Source organism: Bombus affinis, chromosome 3 (genome assembly GCF_024516045.1).
Source record: "Bombus affinis isolate iyBomAffi1 chromosome 3, iyBomAffi1.2, whole genome shotgun sequence".
Lineage (NCBI taxonomy): Eukaryota > Metazoa > Arthropoda > Insecta > Hymenoptera > Apidae > Bombus > Bombus affinis.
The window spans coordinates 16,140,603-16,158,900 of NC_066346.1; the positions used below are offsets into that span (position 1 = coordinate 16,140,603).

At 34.6% G+C, this 18,298-nt stretch overlaps 2 protein-coding genes and 2 long non-coding RNA genes across 7 annotated transcripts in view; 1 reads left to right on the forward strand and 3 right to left on the reverse strand.

The window, feature by feature from the left end:
- Positions 1–18,298, forward strand: part of LOC126914696 (uncharacterized) — a 733,243-nt gene that overhangs the window by 174,743 nt on the left and 540,202 nt on the right. The window lies entirely within an intron of this gene.
- LOC126914736 (uncharacterized) overlaps positions 1–18,298 on the reverse strand; it is a 55,563-nt gene that overhangs the window by 34,582 nt on the left and 2,683 nt on the right. The gene's annotated exons all lie outside the window — the stretch shown is intronic.
- Positions 316–1,056, reverse strand: LOC126914893 (uncharacterized). The gene is made up of 2 exons (XR_007709914.1): positions 813–1,056; positions 316–684 (listed from the first exon to the last, which is right to left on the reverse strand). It is a non-coding gene; the product is annotated as an uncharacterized LOC126914893 (long non-coding RNA).
- On the reverse strand, positions 1,071–2,215 carry LOC126914917 (uncharacterized). The gene is made up of 3 exons (XR_007709937.1): positions 2,172–2,215; positions 1,813–2,100; positions 1,071–1,645 (listed from the first exon to the last, which is right to left on the reverse strand). It is a non-coding gene; the product is annotated as an uncharacterized LOC126914917 (long non-coding RNA).

Here is an 18,298-nt window from a genome sequence, read left to right on the forward strand (position 1 = left end):
AAATATTTGCGCGTGTCCATATTTTCCAATGAACCGTTTTCCTATCAGCTTTTATATTTCAAATCAAATCCTTATAATCGTATGAAAGTACCATTAAATAATACCAAGTTTAATACATGTATCATGTATTTATATTCATATTATTTAAATACCTTTCGTAGTCACTGTATAACTGCCATCTATGGATAACACATAATTCTCTATTTTTTCCTTCTGTAGCCGATATTGCACGACATGCATTATTTATTGATTTGTACGTGTGTCCACAATAGGTAGATTTCTCTCTATGTGTATTCATAAAAAAAATTCGTTGAATTCAAATCAGATGATGGAGGAGATTATTTTATTGGACACGTTTATTCTATCTATTCTATCGAGGGTTCGATTTAAACGTTCGATTTAAATGTTAAATAAAAAGTACGGTATATCAAATAAATAGGATTAATTTTTGGATCTACGCTTATCAGATATTTTATACTTCTCTCATTAAACATGTACTACAAATTTACGAAGTTTTAGATTACTTCCTTGTAACATTCTCTCTCTCTCTCTCTCTATATATATATATATATATATATATATATATATATATATATATATATTTGTATATATATATAAATATACAAATATGTACATATATATAAGATCGTAATCCGGGGATAATTCAGGGATCTATTCTGTAGTCTGAAAATCGAGTTTTTATTATGGAGTAAATGATAAAATACAAAAATAAACAACAATTAATATGCGTCTATAACAATAAATAATAATTATATAAACGGGAAATAAAAAGTCTTTAGTACAATGTTTACCTGAAAATCGAGAATCGATTTTCAACGTCCTGAGCTACCGATCTTTCTTCTTCAGTCTTTAAAATTTTAAATAACTATTCTGTAACCTTGTCTGTCTCTAATGTAACTCCCTGTCCGTCCGTTCGCGAAAAATTTGCTTCTTAAAATGGTCGTCCATAAAACAAAAGAAGGTCTGTCCGTGAAACACAGCCTGTCGTGCTACCCGTAAAACAAAAAGAATCCCTATCCTACATGAACTCTAGGGAGTTTATACCGCCCCTCGAATGGGGAGTGGAACAGATTCCCTTCAGATCCCCGATTACCGTTATCCACTTCATATATGGAGTTTGAAATCCTTCTTAGAATTATGAAAGGTCCTTTCCTAATTTCTTCCAGCTTATTTCTATTCATTTTTTTTCCGTTATGGGTGAAGACCATATCACCGATTTTAAATTCGTGTTCTCTTCTTTTTTTATCGTATTTTTGTTTGTTAATTTCGAAATTTCTTGTTGAGTTTTTGAATGCTTCTTCTCTGTTTCTTTTTAGGTTTATCTTATTCTCCATTATTTCCTTAGGGACGATTTCAATCATTTTTCCATTCAGTAAATGATTTGGGGCAAACCCCGTTACACTGTGTCTGGTGTTATTGTTTTCTTCTACGCTTTCTTCTGTGATTTTTGTCCAGTTTCTCTTATTTTTGTCTGAATTACATCTGATCCTGTTTACTAATGTTTGATTTACCCTTTTGTTCAGTCCATTGGAGGATGGGCAGTCTGTCGAGGTGAAAATTAATTTAATGTTCCTTTTCCTCGTATACTCTTGAATTTCTTTGGATGTCATTACTGGGTATCGGTCTGCAAGGATAATTTTTATGCAATCAGTTTCTCCTGTCGAGTCTATAAGTTTTATGATATCTTCTGTGTGTTGTGTTTTCGATGTGGACATAAAAACAGCCCTTGAAAAATGATCGATGAGTATGTGCATGTATTTCTTTGGTGAGTTGTTATTGGGTGAAATCGACCTGGGAAATTCAGTGCTTCATAAATCATACAAGGTTGTTTCTTGGGCAGTGGCTCTGGCTTTCTGTCCAATCTTGCGTTACTCCCTTGTGTTTTTCTTCCCTTCGTCTGATATTGCCCCAAGAATCCGATTAAGCCATTTGTTGATTGTACTGTTTCTTTATCGATTTTATCTTGAATGTGTATGGGTAATCCAATAACAATTAGATTTATCCCTGTCTCTTCAGAAGTCTTCCTCCTTACTTCCAATATTAATCATTCCTTTTTTATGGCATATTCAGTGAATGAACCTGAAATGTATTTAAAGTTATAAGCGTATCGCAGACCAACCTTTATTGCCAGAAGCTTTTTGAACTGCCACCTTCCAATTTTCCCAGTTGTATTCTTCATCCTTTGGCAGATTTGTCTGGTACCATTCTGATGCTGTTTTTCCCAGATATTTCTTCAAATTCTTGATCCTTTTTTCATCAGTTTGGATTTCGTATTTTTCGTATTCGGTTTCATACTCATATTAGAGTATGGAAGGGATGCGTATGTGAAATATGAATATTTCATACTCCAATCTGTGGCTTTTTGCGTTCCATCAAATTGTTTTATGACAAAGTCTGTGCCTTCTCTCTCATGCATGTTTTGTTTCTGGAAGATTTCTAATAATGTTTCTGTTTGAAGATTGGGCTTTTCGATTTCGGTCTTTATTTTCCTTGTGGGGATGATCTCCGATTCTTCTAAGTAAATATCTCGAAACACGAAGTTTAAACTTGTACCGATGTATGACGCTGCCGTTGCGTCATCCATCGTGAGTGCAATGTTTCTGTAATGGCTTACCTTGGTTAAGTTGTTTGCGGCTTTCTTCACTATCGATAAACTGAATAACCGCGGACGATGATCTCTTGCTTGATATTCTGGAGGAAAGACATCACATACTTCATCTTCTGGTTTTCTTATGGATTCTTATGCATTCTATTTTCTCCCTCTTGCGTTCTCATTCACGGCGATACGTAGCTTCACTTCTAACGGCATGGCGTAGTGAAAATCGATTTGTAAGATGGTAATTTGGTGATAATTCAGGGATCGATTCTGTAGTCTGAAAATCGAGTTTTTATTATGAAGTAAATAATAAAATACAAAAATAAACGACAATTAATATGCGTTTATAACAATAAATAACAATAATTATATAAACGGGAAATAACAAGTCTTTAGTACAATGTTTACCTGAAAATTGAGAATCGATTTTCAACGTCCTGAGCTACCGATCTTTCTTCTTCAGTCTTTAAAATCTTAAATAACTATTCCGTAACCTTGTTTGTCTCTAATGTAACTCTCTATCCGTCCGCTCGGGAAAAACGTGCTTCTTAAAATGGTCGTCCGTAAAACAAGGGAAGATCGGTCTGTCCGTGAAACACAGCCTGTCGTGCTACCCGCGAAACAAAAAGAATCCCTATCCTACATGAAATCTAGGGATCTTGCATATATATATGTATCCTTTTAAAATTCTAAAAAATTATACAGATTCATAAAAATATAGTTAAAGACTTTGTAATATAGCGGTTTTTAAATAAATATATATAGTTTTTAAATAAATGTTAAATTTCTTCCGACTATTCGTATCACATTACGATTATGCTCTTTTAGTTCTATAGCTTACGAAGTTAGTTTAGAAGTCGAGGCTTACCTCACAGGCTTACACAAAAGTATTGGTTGAAGTTTTCCTATCAAAAAAAAAAAAAGTAAAAAAAAAGGAAAAAGTTGTAATCGCTTTAATCCGCAGGTTGTAGTTAACACGTTTGTGTTTCGATTTAAAAGTTAATTCAATTAATCCATAATATCGAAATGTTGCTAACTGTTATTTTATATTTTTTTTATATTATTTGATATTTAATCGTTTGATGAATACCATAGATATCTGATATTTAATCATTTAGATGAATTTCATAGATATGTAATATTTCATCGTTAGATGCGTTCCATCAAAGTTTAATATTCATCCGCCCACGTTCTCTAAGGGAAGATTTCATATAAACTAATATTCATAACGTTTTAAGACATTTATAAAATAATTACGTAACACTTTATGTTAATTTGGAAATTTAAATAAATTAGAGAATTATCAACACCATTCGTTGTTATAACGATGCTTAATAACTCGGAATACAAACAGCTTTCAAGTAATCGGATAAAATTTATCATGCTGCTAAAGTAAAAGTATGATTTATACAAGGTAAAATCTCCTTTGTAAGTAGTGTGATGCTCGTAATGTCAGGCACACGAAGTATACGCGCATATTATATCACGTAATTTCAGCTTTATTCCATCTCTTAATCGCTTGGTTTGAAGAAGCCGTAAGTAACAAGCGAAGCCATAGCGTAAAATAGTTTTATTAAACTTGTAAACAAATATAAGAAATATAGTCGTAGTATCCAACTGCAAGTTCAAATGCGAAAAATAACGTTCGGGAAAATTTGTGACATGGTGAGAAATTTTATACTCATATCCTAAATTGATAACATATATATTATTTGTAGAAAATTATATTTATTTGTATATATGTAAACATAATATCTATTAATGAAAAAGTTAATTAAGAAATATTCTATTATTATTACTATTCGTATCAATTATTTTTCATTTAATAAAAAACTAGTGTACACCAACTCATGTTCATTCTACTGATCTTATTTTTACGGTTCGAAATATATATATCGAATTTCGATTTTCCATCGTGTTTCGCTTATGATTCGTAAATATTAATTAGCATGCGATTAATTGGTGTTATAATTCAGAATGTTCGATATTCATTTACATTTATATTACTTTCACGTTATAGTTAAATATTTAACGTTGGTTAAATATTTTATTATTTGAAAGACTTGTGTCTATACTTCATATGCGACAAAAATTGAGAATTATTCACGTTTTTTAATTTAACGATCCTACTTTTATTTCAATTAAATCTCGATTCTTAAACTTTCATTTATTCGCGTCAAAATTAAATCCTAAGCTTCAATCCTAAGCTTCCCTGTGTAAAAACCTTTTAATCCTTATTTTTCGAATAGTTTGCGAGAATTGATCTTCGCGCAAGAATTAACGCCACTCAAGTACTAATTGATTCCATCTCCAGAGCGCTTAAGTGACATTCGATTGTCGCTTGAGTAGTTCTTATCCTCGCTGTAAAATACGACAGAATTTCGATTCCTCGATCATTAATTACATTATGAGACTACTTTCTCACGCTTTTCCATTCCACGCCGTGATTCCGCTCGCCTAACTACTCTTTCGTTATAGCGCCGATCAGACTTTCAACAAGGTCACGATTAATCTCGATAATGAAATTTCCATCACTATCGCAATAAAAAAGATTATTCTACGTTAAGCTATATCTTCTTTTTTTAATTGACAGAATGCATCGATACGTTGATCGCCACGTGAATTTTATAGATTTTGGCCAATAGATCGAATAGAAACACAGAGTGTGATTCTACGTGAAAGATAAGAAAGATAGGAAAAACACCTGGTATGATTTATTACAATTAATTTTTTTTCATCCGAGGATCGAAATTGAGGATTTAACCGGTGTATTGAAATTTTTACAAATTTTATTCCACATTTTCCACTCGGTTTTTCACGTAGAATCAGTAATTGCTCGCTTCTGCCGCAATATTTTTCAGCCCATTTACATTATTAAAAGAAACGTTTTACTTTTCCAAGGTATTGTATTACATTCGCGCACTCTTCTCCGACAACGTTACCTAATTCCTTCATATCGTCGGAAATTCCTTGGCCCGTGAGATTTAGCCTATTTTAGCGATCCTGGGAAATTCAATGAATAACAGTCGATTCGATCGATACGAGGAATTTTAAAGTTCGTTCCTCGGTATTCGTGTAATTTCATTATTCGCGTTTCATTCGTTGGGAACTTGCGTTAATTTGTTCGCCAACTGGAGGTTGCATAAGTCCGTCGATTTTTATTTCCACGAACTGTTAAAATAGGATAAAATTTTGTTGCCATAAATTGTATTTAACGTCTTTAGCGGAGTTATCAACCACGAGCTATTGTATAAAGCTTATTACTTATTGTATAGAACTTTTACTATATCGTAGATCAATAACGTACTAAGATTATGAAAAATAATTTCACGTGGCTGAGATACGACGGAGATTCGGAAGATTTTGGAGATTTATGCTCGTAATATTAAGACTTATGTACGCGACTCGAATATTTATGTATTCTCCTTCAATATCCTTAATCCCTTCGATATGACGTATAAAATTTACAAATTGCCATTTTAACACAATTCAAATATAGTTCACATGGACTACACGCGAACGATGTGGTTTCGAATTTATTAACTAAGCGTTATACGTTCCTCAATGTGGACATTACTTATGTACATGGAATGTACGATTATAGTTAGAAACGTGGCTGAAAATACAGATTTGTTAATGGTATAAGTTACAGTTGCACAATGATGAGTCATAGCAGATGAGATTACCATAACTTCGAATATAACTTTTATCGTTACAATTCTATGTTAACGTTGTATTTGCATCTGACAGTTTGTTGAATTGCGTGATATCACGAAGATGGCGAACTAAGTTTAACTTGGTTTAAGAATATAAGTTTAACGATAAGTGAAATCTACCAGTTTCTTCTCTTTTTTCTTCTTTTTTTCTTTTTATTTTGCTTATTTCCTTATTTCGAGAGTTTCGTATAATTCTCATCTATCCAGGAATAATTTAAATGTAGAAAACAATTCAACGAAATGAGAAATATACGTTTGTTTCATGTGCGATTAAAAAATTGCATCCGACGAATTTAATATATCAATTAATAAGTATTATATTTGTTTGGAATGTTATTTCTGCAAAATTGTTTAGAATTGTTCTTTGGATATTTAATAATACGTATCTTGTAAGTTAACGAAGATAATCGCGATTTGTTGTTTTTTTTTTTTTTTTTTATTAATGTAACTTTTACATACTGCTGTGTCCGCTAAAATAAATTCAGATATTATGGAGGTTTCAAATACGTAACGACAAGAAGATATTGTGCCTGGAAAATAGTAGTAAATGTTGAATATGTCGATGTTAAAACGTCTTTAATATATTCGGTATAAATATATCGAATTTAATTTATTTTCAAATTACATTATTATTTAATGCTCGCGATTAACAACCATTTCCAATTACATATTTAATGATGCATCTATTATCAGAACTTATTAAAACATCGCATCTCATCGAAGATCACGTTATTCTGTGATTGTTTCGTACTCGCTACGTTTTATGTACGTACACGTAATGAGAATTAAAATTTATCGAAGGAGGAGCTGCGGTCTGCGAATAATTTGTTAACAAAAGCGAAAAAAAAGAATCGTGTTAAATCTAACTAAGTATCTCTGTCTGTTGTTACAAATATTACGTTAAAATTGTGTACGAGACGAATAAATCGTAGAGAAATAGGGAATCGAAGAGGCAATTATGGCATAGAAATTAACAGGAAAAAATAATCTTATCTGTTAATTTTTATAGGATAGTTTGCTTTTTAATTTTTATCTATAGGGATAAGAGTAACCATTAGAAATGTAGTATCGTGGGCAAAAGGCCCAAGATATCGGCCGAACCGTATACAAAGTGGCGAGAGCCGTGGCGCTGTCGAGTACATCAATGTGTCGTCGGTCCTTTCAAGTGGACAGTTTTGTGGAAAGAGCCTGCGTGACTCTGGCCACGGGGTTTCGGGACACGTGTTCGATCGGACGAGAAAAGACAAAGAGACGCTAAGGGTAGTGTTAGTTGAGACGCCAGCGAGAACGAATTCAAAAGGCGTGCAGTATGAGTTGAGAAGCGAGAGCGTGCGAGTGCAGATGCCGAAGACGAGAGTTGTAGAGTTGCTAGCGTTGTAGAGAGATCGAGTTGTTAGTTATAGAGTTGCGAGAGTGATTTGAACGGAATAAGACTTTTGTGTTTTAGTTCAATTTGAACATTTATCGTTCTCTGTCCATTTAATCTCTGTTATTTTTATTTATCTTAATAAATAGTATTAGGAGAATTTTACAAATCTAAATCATCCTAATCCTATCCTTTTTCCGATACTACAGAAATACTTATAGAAATTTAATGGAATTTTCTGTTAAAATTACATCTTCCTTGATTGAAGGAAATTTTAATTAATTTCATTCTTAAAACTCAACGAATCAAAGTAAATGCTTAACATTCGTCATACATTAATTGAATTCGCTAAAATTGATGTACCAAATACATTTCAGCATGATGAAAATGTTTTAACGTTTGCATCGATATAATAGCGTTTGTACTGGTGTATTTATCGATGATATGTTTACTTGAAATACGTGAAAACAAAGTATAGCTACAACAGGCTGTTTAAAAACAGAATGTAAATTATTGAACGTACTTTCGTACTGTGACGATAAATCGTGGGGATTGTTAATGAATTATTATGCACTCGGTAATAAAATACGCTTGCAAAATACAACATCTTTTTGCATGGAAGCTTTGATATTAATATTAAATATGCAAACAGGATATACAGCGTGATGAAGGCTATTCATTTAGTTTGCTTATTACTTTATAGAATGTTATAAACGTTAATGTTACGCCACGAGGCTTAACACAGGCTGTATTTTCTAACCGTCACTCGCGGCCCTACAATGTCTCAGTCAGATCGTCTTATCTGACCGCCGGATCATATACAATGTATCGACGAGCGCATAGCTGTCGCCAAGCAGCGAGTTCTCGAAACGTCGAATTTGGTCCGTTACGTTTTCCACGCAAGAACAGACATACGTGATCATAGGCGCGAACGGTGGCGTGACCTAAGTATAGTGGGGGTCGTCTTAAAGATGAGACAAAGAAATCATCAAAAGTCGATCAGTTCCTTGTGACGTTACACTTGTAACGTCGAACGTTACACTTTGAGTCAAATTCTGAACGCCAATTCAAGTCGATCCGCGACATAGCCAAACATTCGCTTATTTTATTAAGTATAATATCGTGCTACGTCCACCAAGAGACTAAGCTCAATTGTAAGAGCCTTGCTCTATATTGTATACATCTATATTATCTGCGTGCGATAAAGTTGTTAATTGTTTATATCTTTTCAATCGTGTAGACTAATTGTTGGAAATATATATTATTATAATTCTGTGACTCTCAGTGTTATACCGCATCAACCACCCCGATTATCCTAACCGAAATACGGGGATCGAACTATTCGTGGTGTCGATTATTCTAATCGTAACGGGAATTTACGACTCTCGTTGACGCGTATTCTAACGACCGCGTCTCCCCGCGATAGCTCGAATTTACATTAACTTCATATAGTTTAAGAAAATTATCACGGAATACACGTCACGTTGCACATGGAACATTTGCGGTGACATTTCAAAGACTGATTAACAGAATGTTATTATTGTGCCGTAGAGAAATACGATTAGTGCGCGGAATTTACTCGAAACTATAGTAGAAAAATGGTAATACGGCGTTTATTTAATTAGAATTTCATTTTACGTTTTAATCATTCTTAAGCAACCTTCCTCTTCTATATTTGTAAAAGAGGAAACGAACACCTCGCTTTTTTTCTTCTGGTAACTTCAATCTTGTAATTTTGCTAATAACTTAACGTTATAATAACTAAGATTAATATATTGTATAATAAAAATCCGTAATTCTTTCGAAGATTGACGTTATGTAAGGGTAAAGCTGTAAGTAAACGTTGGTTTATAGATATGAACGTTAACGGTATAGCAAACGTTTATTAAAGTAATAACGCAAATAATAAATGAAATATTTCCTTAAAAATGAAAGCATGTTGATCGAATGCAGTTGATTGTTACGTTTGACAGCCTATAAAATTTTTCTGAGAGTCGTGTTAAATAATGAACGTAAAAAATATTACTTTTTGCATGATTTATCATTAAACATGTTTGTTTAATAGAGCGAGTAAAACAGTCCCGGAAGGATTTGAGTTCTCATCGACCCTTTTTTCCCAGAAATTACGCTCTTGGTGCAACAATTTCAACAATTTTCAGCAGTTGCCAAAATTATTTTAATACAACTTTCAGCTGAAAAATTGTAAGAAATTGTTAGAATTTAATATTAGGAAAAAACGTAATATCGATGTTAAAAGAATTTATAAAGCGACACAGAAAGGACTTATTAATTTCTCGAAAGCAATTGAAAAGAAAAGCATGTTTCTGTTTTTGGGAAGCTTTTAAAGTCAGGTGTTCCATATTAAGTGCAATTAACTTGCAAATATTTATATTTGCGCAGTTCCTTCATTTTGAAATATTCGCAAAATTTGCTGCATATTTCGTGTTCGTTCCATCCTCCGAAATGAAAATAAAAATTTTTATTCAATGTCTGAATATATTTCATTATATTCCATCTTTCTCATGATCGAAAGTTTCTTCTTCTTTTTAATAATTATATCGTAGCAAATACACAAAGATATTCAATTTTGTACGATAAAACAATTTTTACTGTAACATCGTCATTTCACTATTTTATATTTCACTATTTGCAGAAATATTATACTTCAGGTAGTATACATAAAGATGAGACTTTGAAAATATAATTCCAACGAATATCGTCCCAACGAACGTTAATTTAATATTAATAGTTTTCACAACTAACAGTTTAATCCTACGCTCGGTATTTTGCCGACGGTAGTTGGTAAGAGAATATTTCTTTTTAAAAAAATTCGTCTCCCTCATGGCTATGTTAAAGAGAATCAATTAATCATTCAACTGCTTCATCATGCTTAATGTGAAAATCGCAGAAAAGTTATAAATGCCTGCTATCAATCTTTATACACGTAACAATTGATTTAAATAATTAACTGCATTATATCCAATTATAAATTGCAGAGTACTGATTAATTGCAAAGCGATCATCTGCTATCGCCAAGATATTAAATGAATTAATATCCTCCGTATCGATCAGTAATTTCATTCTCTGTATCTATATGGTGTTTCCTATTAATAAGTTCGCAATTTCACAACTTCCTAAATACGATATTGATATTATATAATCCTACTAGAAACGAAGTACTTTTAATACTTTCCAGATAAATGATTATACACTTTACAAAAGTATCTTTGGTCTGAAAAATCTGCAAATAATCCTTGAATACGTATTCCAGGTAAAATACTCTCGATGTGTATTTTACTCTTCTTTTCTTTTCTTTATTTATTTGTCAAAAAACAAATATATCATTACGTGAAAGTAGCCGATACGATATTTAGAGCATTTCGAAGTTTTCTCTTGGGAGGTTGCAATTTAGAATCCCAAACATTGTTGCAGTAAATCCACGAACAATATACTTAGGCAGAGCGCTCAAATGAAAGCAATAACACTTGTCCCTTGTAGAACTGGAATCGATTTCTCTGCGGCTATTCACCCCTATAAAACATGCAACTGCGGCAGTCTGTTGTGAAATGGTCGATGGGGAATTTGTGATTTCAATTTACGATCAATCGTCCGTTATACTTCACGTCGCTAATACGATAAATTTACGAAGATGTGCAGAAACGGAAAATAGAAAGCGATAAGTTTTATTGCAACGATTAAGCTGCAATTTCCTATAAGTACGCGGAACGCCAAAAGTAAGAAATATAAAAGGCAAATGCTTGCAAGAGAAATGCTTTTCGCAAAAACAAGATATAATAATAATAATATACGTATGTTCGTGCAGTTTGCTACTTTCACGAATACGACTGAATAAACCGAAACGGATAGAGATTTATTTCATCCTCTACGTTTCCTAAACGTTTCATGGACTTTTGCATTTTTAAAATTCCCACAAATGCACGAACATCCGCGATCTAATAATCTAACGATGAGTCCGCTATTTCGGAAGATATTTCTATATTTTGGGTAAATCGTTGCTTTGTAATATTTGACATAAGAGATGCTCGTTAACGAACGCGTAACGTCAGATATCCACGTTTACCGCGACTCTTTCAGGAGAAGAACTTTGCAGCTAGGAGAGTTTTAAGGAACTTTTAATTTAGAAGAATTTTAAAGAACGACCGTAACATGTATATTCCGACGCAAATGTCGTTCCTGATAGGAGAATCACACAGTCGAGTTCAGCAATCGAATCGATGTTCAACAGACGCGAGGGCAGAAGCAGACGAAGAATAAAGAGAGAATAAACACGCACTCGTTAAATCAGCGCAACGAGTAAAGTAGATCTAGCCATTATTCCGTTCTGAAAAGGAAGACGAATGGAAGAGGAAAGGAAGGTTCAAAAGAGCATCGTTCGCTTTGATTATTGACACACGCTCACGCTAATAACGGTCATTGAAAGGCGAACGGAGAATGAGAATTATTGAAACTTGGAAATATCGAAAGCTTGAAGCTTCGCTAATTAAGAGAAGTCAACTGTCATAAACGTCGATGAAGATCCTATCGACGGAAAGTTAGGAAATTTAATCTTTTCCCTTTACGTTTGACTCGAACGCGAACAGTTCGATCTGTTTCTCGTTTGAGGAACGACCTAACGAGTATACAGAGTCTTTCGCGTACATTACTCGTCGGAAGTTTCGAGTCATTGCGCGTTTTTATCAAATTTTGCAGAATTTAAAGAATCGAAGACTTCGCTTTGATAAATTTTTAATTAAAGAAACGTATAGTCGAGTGCAAGCGATTATTGCTGATAACTGTAACATTTATTTTAGTAACGAAATTGACAGGAGATTTGGCATAGATAATACAGGAAAAGTATTTTAAGCTTTCCATATACGAGGGAGAAAAAGTTTAATTATTTATATCGTAAAGTGGCGTCAGGGAAAACCGGTGTCTTATTTCATGAATCTGAGTCTTCTATCGAGTAAACGTTCCTCTTTAATAAAATCTATAACGTGTTAGAACGATACAACAATTTTAGTTATTCCGTAGAGTATTACGACAACAGTCTTGGACCATTTGCATGATGATCAGGATCGCATGGTCAAGCAGACAAGTAAGTGTCACAGTGTAAAAGAAAAATAGTATCGGTGCATGACGTAGGGATGATGTACGGTGGTAAAGCGAAAGCTGAAGGACATTCGAATAAAAAGAAATAATAAAAAGAAAATAGTTATCGGTTATACAATGTGAACAAAATTACGTACGTGTTTAGAGCAACGACGTTGCCTACTACAGTTGTACGGTAACGAGCCTTTAGAATTTAAAGCCTGGATATTACTCTCGCGATGCTCGTCGATTATACGATGGACATTTTTCTAATAGTTTACAGTAAAAATATTCCTACGTCCAATAGATTGAATTTCAAGTTGAAAAATAATATTAGAAAAGACTGAAAACTTCACGATTCCTAGGATTACGTGTAACATTGCGTCTGCGGAGCCAGAAAATTGATCCACCGATTGGTCTCAAAGGAAAGTTATTTATAAGTCAAAGAGTATCGTATTGCATCGTTCTTTCTTTATTCGAAGCACTCGGGAACGTTCGCTGTAAACATTTCCATTGTATCGCGATCAACGAAGAATGATTCGTTTCGTAACTATAATCGCATTTTCATCCATAATGGACAAGACGAAACAAAGCGAAAGGAAAGTTGTACGTTCTCAATTACTCCTATACGGAACAAAGATCAGAAGTTATAAGTTATAGTCATAAGGGGCGACTTAATTGAAAATTACCAAGACACTTGACATCACGCGTTGCTCGAGAGCGAAGTTACGCGGATGTTTATATCGTCTGGGAGTCCCAGAGCAGCAGTTAAGGGTTAATATCGAGAGCGCAGCGATGGTAAACGTTATAATAATACAAAGTTCCGATATTCTCTAACTCTAACCATTCTACAAATTTCATCTTTAAACGGTATCGTGATCTGGTCCTGGTTTAACCAATTGGCTGTTTTCCACGAGTATACTCGTCACGAAGAGATGGCAGTATTTTACGTTACGACGAGCCCCGTCAGTACTAAATTGAAAAATAAAACAGTCGTTTCGTAACAACTTAATTCTATATTATAACAGCCACCCGTATTCCGTGTTCGACGAGTATACTCGCCATCGCTTACTGTTCGCGACACACTTTTAGGTACACGCTTTTCAAAGAGGTCGCAACCGCTAACTGCTAAACTTTTTTATTCTGACATTGAAATTTAACAAGAATAAATCAATATCAGCGGCAATTTCAGTTCTATCCTTGGCACGTAAATACAATATAATTTACCTTTAACGAAAATGAATGCAATTATTCGTAATTATTCGCGATACTATTTACTTATATATTTTCCTATGTTGTCTTACGTATCTGTTATTTGTAATAGATGAGATCGAACGAGAAATATTAGAGGATCAGCAGCAGGGTTAATTTATCAGTGTAAAAATATGCGCAAACTTCCACGATCCAGTTATAACACGCGATATAATTCGCTATTTGCTTAGCTCGCTTCGCCAACTGTCAGCCTCGCTATCTATGTCCATGAGGATCTATTAAGATTATCATTTTAATTACACGTTGGTTGATCGAACGGCCAACGAGAAACGCGGCCGACAATTTTGATTAAATAGCCGCTAGCGTTACCGAGAACACGGCTCGTGTAAAACAATTTCGTCAGACAATTTTAGTTATCGGATTTGTTCGGCGAGACGCGCAAACAAACCGGCTTTCACCTCGTCAAAGGCTACGTTTCACGCGAAACTCGCGCCAGTTACAGCGTTAACTTCCTTTGTAGTATTCATGGTGAAATCGCCAATTCATTTCCACCGTCTAATGAGAAAGACGAAACGGACGTATTCTCGGTGAACGCTTCCCTTTCGCGTCTCTGCCGTTCTTCGAATCGCTCTGCTTCAACGCAGTACAACCAGCCAGCTCTCTCGTTCGACAGCTGACAAATTGCCTGCGTAACTTGTTTGCCGCGACCGCGAGAACTATGTTTTAAGTCGAATGATCGTCAGATGTTACGAACAATTGGAAATTATCTTCATTTCCCATATCGCTGGCCGATGCTCACGATCTGTTCAGTTTGGAAAACATGGAACAGCTCGCTGGACGATTAGTTTGAATTTTACGGAATCGCGTTTGAGGTGGAATATGCCGAGATCGTAGAATCGTTGATGTTCGACTGCTCCCACGAATACTCTGGTGTCTGTACGTTTTATCAGTCGAACCTAACATTTCTCAGTGACGGATAAGTTTCTGTTCTGTCGCGCAACACATCTGCACGCCATCCCGCGCGGCTTGCCAACCAACGGTCTATCTGCCGTCCTTCTAACACTCCAGAGGCCCAAGGACCCACTATAAAGTTGCAATTCTAGCTGCATTGTTCGCACACATGGTCTAAGCACATCTGTTTGCCAGAAAAGACTTTCTAATTCCAGAAGAGTTTTCGGCCGGTTTTTAGAAAGGTCCTTGGGTTTATTACGTGCTCTTCAGAATTACGAAGAAAGCGGAGATATACCTAACGAAAAATCTGAGTTTCCCTGTAAACAATGTCGCCTAGGACCCAAGTTGGTAGGAGGTTTCTTCCTCCTCTCTTCCTTCCTAACATTGGTCCCAACCAATCGACATCGCGGATTGTTGCCCTCACTTTACTAACTAAAAATGTAAGCAACGAATCCGCGTTCTTCGTTCAAAGGGCACACCCATACCAAGCTTTCCTCCGTATTTACATTAGAATAAGCTTCAGAGTTTTCCATCGTCTCTCACGGTGACTAGAGTTCCTGCATTCCCTATAACTCTCACCGTTTCTATATCTCTCAGAATTTCCTACCACAGTCAAAGATCTAACTTCTAACATTAAGTCTCATACCGTGTTACTTTCATATCTATATTATTGCAGCGTGATAAGTTATTAAGTGTTTATATCTATTCAATCGTGTATACTAAGTGTTGGAAATATATATTTTAACTCTGTGAGCCACAGTGTTATCATACCTGAATCACCCCTATTATCTTAATCGAAATACGGGGATCGAACTATTCGTGGTGTCGATCATTCTAATCGTAACGGGAATTTACGACTCCCGTTGACGCGTATTCTAACGACCGCGTCTCCCCGCGATAGCTCGAAAAAACAGTTTCTTTTTAAAAAATCTACACATTCTTTTCTCTGTTCGAATAGAATAGAATAGAATTCCGATAAATAAGAATTTGGTATGAAACTAACAACGTTCCAGTCGTACAGAAAGAAAATACAATTTAATTAAAAACGTGGGAGGTGGTGTAAGAATCGGCGATAGAATTCATCAAGAGTACGTGACGTTGGAAAAGCTACAGTCACAGATGTTAGAAAATGGAAACGTGATATTGAGAATTATGTAAAGCACGTGGATTGCTCGAATGATGGGGTAACTGTGGGGAAACCTTAAATACACTGATGTAATGGGATGGTTTCGTTGTGATAAAGACGATAATAACGACGATTTTATACAAATGGAAACAGCCAGCTAAAACGATAATGGAGAGGCACTTTCCCATGCCGAAGCACCCACGCCACTCGAAAAAGGGGCTTCGATCGTATAAAATTCACCGCGCAAAAGCTCCCAGGTACAGAGAAAATGTAATTTTACGCAGTTATTTCTACCGAAAGAATCATGTGACGTGGTGCTTAAAAAGATATGGAATGTATAAATATTCAAAAAATCAATTTTATAAAATTAAATCTATCGATCCATTAATAGGATTAAAAGAAAGGAATACATCCGAAATGTACACAAAATTGAAGCAAAGGAAGATTTGTATAAAAATTGTAATAATACGATGCAGCAATTTCACGATACCATTTAATTAAAGTGGGTGTATATATTTTTGAGAGCATCCTCTGTATATCAGAAATATATTACGAAATAGAAATATGTTATTACTGGTTTTCTGATGAGAATCCGAAGTGTATCAAAAATTTAATCGGCGTAGATATTTATCGACGCAACAGTTGCAATTTCACAGATACAAATATCTTGCGAGTTCTCTCATCGTCGTAATTTGTATCTCCTTTATATACATCGTCTGTCTGAATATTCTTTCTAATATTCTAATTAGACTGTAGATTTTGAGGCAAATTCATATTTTTGAGGATATGATTGAAAAGAAAAAAAAAAAAGAGAAGTAAAGAGTATTTTGTATATTTTATATTTTCTTTCGTATCACGTGCATTTTGTACAATTTTATTGAAATTGGATTACAAGAGCCAAGCAAATCGAACATCAAACGGACTACGCGTCGTGTGTTACTTTATAGGAAAATCACGACAATGTCTGTAACATTCGTAGTATTTTACGATCCTATCTACGATAGCAATTAAAAGTTCATCAAACAGATGATTACATCACGTACGAGCCATTTGAAAGTCAAATTGTTCATTTTCCGAAAATTTATTCTTTCTAACTCTTTAAGAGTATTACATCGTGGCTTATTAACATACTAAATAATAATTGACTGTTCGAATAGTTTGATGATTTTTGGAAAGTACGTGTCCCTGATAAATATAACTTCTACGCACACTTCCAAATCCGTTTGAAATTTCATCGATACGATCAAGTTAGGCGTGTCTCGCTACAGTGCTGCAATGATCATTTCGAAATGCTTCGTATATCATATACGCAAAAAGTTTCCAGCAACGTTGAAACAGATTCGCGAGCCACGTGTAATTTATTTATAAAAGATTTTTGCAACTGTCGAGACATCTTGGTATCTGTTAATAATCGTTGAGATATCATTGCAATCAAGTAAGTGCACTGTATCATACTTTTATAGATAGCATTCTTTTTTACGGATGGAAAGCCGTCTGATGGAAATTTGTCTGAAATGTCCGTCGTAAAATTGCATTTTCACGGGCAACAGAAAACAATGGAATTTTGTACAAAAGCGCAATAATTTAATTAGCGCAAAATTCCATTTTCCCCGCTGGGAAATTGAATTTTCTATTAAAGCGTGATACGTTTAATCAGCGGTGGCGTAAATTCAACAAACTAACAACTGGAATATTGACTTGTCACAATTTTGTGACACCGTATATGTCGTTGATACGTTCCAGTCTGGTCGTATTTACAATTTCAGAAATTTTGCAACTATTTTTTCATTTTATCCGTAACGAGAATAGCGAAGATAAGACAGGCAAACGTGGTAAAACGTTGAAAATTCGGTTACAGGGAAATCGAATAAATTTGAAGTTGAAGAAATTAAGAAAAAGTCGAAACGAAGCAAACGCGATTCCTTAAGCCACGATGTTCAGGGATTTTATAATCTTTCCGGTGACGTCTTCGACGTGGAATATCCAGAAGCTGAGAAATTGATTCTGTACGATGAAAAAGACGATGTCTCCACAGAATACAACGATACAATAGTGGAAGAATTATCGATCGACGTAAATCCTGTTGAGAAATGCTCAGTTGGTATGACCGCTAGTTACTAAAAGGTTACTAGGGTTATGTTGGTACGACTCCTAACGACGCTCTTTTGTCATAGGAGTCGACCACGCCTTAATTGCTAAGACGCATTGGGAGAGTTTAGACG